Below are 4,217 nucleotides of genomic sequence, written 5' to 3'. Positions count from 1 at the left end.
AAAGATTAAAACCTGAAGAGAGAGCAGTTTGGGATGGTATTATTTGGGTAACAATATGGCTGTGCTTGAAATAAATTGCCCTGGGTTTTTCATGTATGTGAATCAACAAATATTCCCTTATTTTTTGGAGAGTCTCTAAGCCAGTAACATTGGATTTCTGTTTTTGCAACCAAGACAGTTCTAATAAAAGAGATAACAGATATAGATATGTATATTGATGTGGTTTGGCTCTGTGTCCCCACCCAAATCTGCTGTCCCCTTGTAATTCCCAGTGTTGGGGGAGGGACCTGATGGGAGTTGACTAAATCATGGAGGCGGATTTCCCACTTGCTGTTCTTGTGATAGTGAATGAGTTCTCACTAGATCTGGTTGTTTAAAAGTGTGTAGCACCTTGGCACACTCTCTCTGTCCTCTGACATGGTAAGAGATGCTTACTTCCCCTTCATCTTCCATCATGATTTTAAGTTTCCTGAGGCCTTCCAGCCATGCTTACTGTACAGCTTGCAGAACTGTAAGTTAATTAAACCTCTTTTCTTTATGAATTGCCCAGTCTCAGGTAGTTCTTTATAGCAATGTGAGAGTGGACTAATACGTGTATATATTTTTCACTGTGAGTTGTGTTCATCACAGCAGTTCTGATCCCATCCTTCTTTGCAGTTCTTGTAGTTATCCCAGCCTTTTCAGATGGAATGAAAGATGATAGTAAAAACTACACTGGCTCAAATTCATAGGTAATGTTGTTAAACTTGTCTTTTTTTCTTTTTTGTTTTTGACACAGAGTTTCGCTCTGTTGCCCAGCCTGGGGTATAGTGGCACCATCTTGGCTCACTGCAACCTCTGCCTGCTGGGTTCAAGCAATTCTCCTGCCTTGGCCTCCCAAAGTGCTGGGATTACGGCGTGAGCCACCGCGCCCAGCCTAGTAATGTTGTTAAACTTTTTGGACATTGCTATAGGGAGTCTCTCATTAGAAAAACTAATAAGGGTGATTTCAAATTTGTTTAGTACCTATGGTGCCAGGTGATTGTATGCATACTTTTCAACCATGAGGGAAGTTTTAATACCATTCCCACTTTGTAAAGGAACACAGGAAGCACCAGAGACCTGGAATAACTTTCCAAAAGCCTATTAGCTGCTGAGTCAATTGAGCCAGGATTCCAATCCCAATGCCTAACTCCAAAACCTGCGCTATTTTATCATAGTAGAATTCCTCCATGACATACTCAGAATGTATGAGGGAATGGCCCATGGGTTTGAGCCAGTGTTGTTTTTATCATTTTCTTTCGTTCCATCAGAGAAGGGATAACTGCAAGAACTGCAGAGGAGGATGGGATCACAACCGCCGTGATGAGCACAGCTCACAGTGAAAATAAACTCTGCATCAGCTTTGGAAAGGTGACCCTCTCTCCTTCAGAGTAACTGAGCTGATAGAGGCTTTTCTCTACCTGTTACCACATGCTGTCTGGGCATTAATGGTGAAGCCCCCAACGCTAACTTCTGCAGTGATGGAGAATTGTCTTGCCATATTATGTGCACTCTGAAGGGGTACCCACTGGCACAAACCCAGAAGCAAATTCTTTCCTAATGACTTTTATTTGTTAACAGTCTTCCTGCCCTTACTGAAGCAAAAGGGAGGCCCTGATCATGGGTGGAGGCCACAGAGAAAGGAGATAGGTTAGATGACATTTCCCTGGACCTGAGCATACATTCTCTCAGTTCTCTGGAGAGGGGCTGGTGTCAGGGTGGGGGCTTGAGGGATGGAGGAACAGCCTCATTCCTTTTCAAGCCCATGATTCCCATCTCTTGGGGTTAGTATCAAATAATTGCCTGCCAAACTTTCTCTGACCTTTCTTCCTCAGTCCCAACTTCTTTCTCCTTCCTGTGTGCTTTCATAGAGCATGTATTTTATCACACTGTCATGCTTTTTCCTTTAAAAATGTATTTCCCCTTCTTTATAATACAACAGTCATTACATTCTAGACTACTGGGAAAAAGAAAATACTCGTAATTTTGTCACGTAAAAAAACTCATTCTTGGAGCAGGAACCCGCACCCTTTGTGCCTCCCTCAGAATGAATAGAGACCAGAAATCAGATGTTTATGCCCAAGAAAAGCAGGATTTCATTTCAGCAGTTCTCCCAGATAGTTAGGATGCTGACTGAGGGTGAGATGGGGCACCCAGAGACAGGAGATGCCATTGCCTGCATCAAGGAGGTTCTGGAGTACAATGCTATTGGAGGCAAGTATCACCGGGGTTTGAGGGTGCCAGTGGCATTCCGGGAGCTGGTGGAGCCCCGGAAACAGGATGCTGATAGTCTCCAGCGACCCTGACTGTGGGCTGGCGTGTGGAACTGCTGTAAGCTTTCTTCCTGGCGACAGATGACGTCAAAGATTCACCTCTCACCTGCCAGGGACAGATCTGCTGGTATCAGAAGCCAGGCATGGGCTTGGATGCCATCAATGATGCTATCCTTCTGGAAGCATGTGTCTATCCACTGCTAAAGCTCTACTGCCGGGAGCAGCCCTCTTACCTGAACCTGGTCAAGCTTCAGAGTTCCTATCAGAGTTCCTATCAGACTGAGATTGGGCAGATCCTGGACCTCATCACAGCCCCTGAGGGCAACGTGGATCTTGGCAGGTTCACTGAAAAGAGGTACAAATCGATTATCAAGGACAAGATAGCTTTCTACTCCTCCTACCTTCTTGTAGCTGCAGCCATGTACATGGCAGGAATTGATGGCAAGAAGGAGCATGCCAATGCCAAGAAGATCCTGCTGGCGATGGGAGAGTTCTTTCAGATTCAGGATGATTACCTTGACCTCTTTGGCGACCCCAGTGTGACCGGCAAAGTTGGCACTGACATCCAGGACGACAAATGCAGCTGGCTGGTAGTTCAATGTCTGCAACGGGTCACTCTGGAATAGTACAGATCCTGAAGGAAAATTATGGGCAGAAGGAGGCCGAGAAGGTGGCCCGGGTGAAGGCATCATAGGAGGAGCTGGATCTGCTGGCCATGTTCTTGCAGCATGCGGAAGACAGTTAAACAGCCACATTATGGGTCTCATTGAACGGTGCATAGTGCCTATGCCCCCAGCTATCTTTCTGAGGCTTGGGTACAAAATCTGTGAGTGGACAAGGTGGATCTAGAGACTGCAAAGATGGGGAGAGGAGGCTTTCAATAAATAAATTGTTGTGTAAAAAAAAAACACTAAGTATGTGTGCCTCCTTTCAAAAAAAAGGAGGTTTTTTTTCTGAGGCAGAATCTCAGTTGTACAGGCTGGAGCTCATTGCCATGATCACAGCTCACTGTAACCTTGACCTCCTAGACTCGAGTGATCCTCCCACTATGCATAATTTTAAATTTTTTTCTAGAGACAGGGTCTCATTATGTTGCCCAAGCTGGTCTCGAACTCCTGGGCTGAACTGATCCTCAGTGGCCTCCCAAAGTGCTGGGATTACAGACATGAATCACTGTGCCCAGCTGAAAATATTTTACTTTTTAGTTAAAAGCTTGTCACTCCAAAAGGACCACAATCTCTTTGTATTTTAGATGACTAGTGCATAGTAGGTGCCTGGGCAACATTTGCTGAATCTGGCTGGCACAAGCCCAATGTTGATTTTATCTTGCTTTTTAAAAAATTCCCAGTTAGTCACCTCAAAATTGTCTGGCAACCTCATTAGCCAACTTAAATTTGTGAGGAAAAAAGCTTCTCATGATGGAATCCTCTGTCCATCTCACGCTCTTGGTTCTTTTATTCTGACTCTTTAATTCTGTCTCTGCCTTTTTTTTAAAAAAACACAAACAAAAAAACTGCTTTCTTGAGATATAATTTACATACCATAAAATTCACTCCCTTTAAAGTGTCCAGTTCAGTGGTTTCAATATATTGATAGACTTGTGCAGCCATCACCACTGCTTAATTTTGGAAAATTGCCTTCACCCAGAAAGAAACCCTATCTATACTAAGAAACCTTAATAAGCAGTCACTCTCCATTCTGCTTTCTCCAACCCCTGGGTACTAGTGTCTTTGCTGTCTTTACAGATTTGCTTATTCTGGACATTTCATAGAAATGAAATCACATGATGTGTAATCTTTTGTAATTGGCTTATTTCATTGAGCAAAATGTTTTCAAGATTCATCTATGTTGGAGAATGTATTTTTTTTTTTTTTTTGAGATAGAGTCTTATTCTTTCATCCAGGCTGAAGTGCAGTGGCACAA

The 4,217-nt window shown here is 43.6% G+C and overlaps 1 pseudogene; it reads left to right on the top strand.

Annotated features, from left to right (window-relative positions):
* Positions 1–874: 874 nt before the first annotated feature.
* Positions 875–3,154, top strand: LOC116559228 (annotated as a pseudogene).
* The last annotated feature ends 1,063 nt before the right edge of the window (positions 3,155–4,217 follow it).

This window comes from Sapajus apella, unplaced genomic scaffold (genome assembly GCF_009761245.1).
Source record: "Sapajus apella isolate SASKATOON/1434 unplaced genomic scaffold, GSC_monkey_1.0 scaffold23, whole genome shotgun sequence".
Lineage (NCBI taxonomy): Eukaryota > Metazoa > Chordata > Mammalia > Primates > Cebidae > Sapajus > Sapajus apella.
Note: the sequence above shows the minus strand (reverse complement) of the source record. Positions and strands in the feature narration are given on the sequence as shown.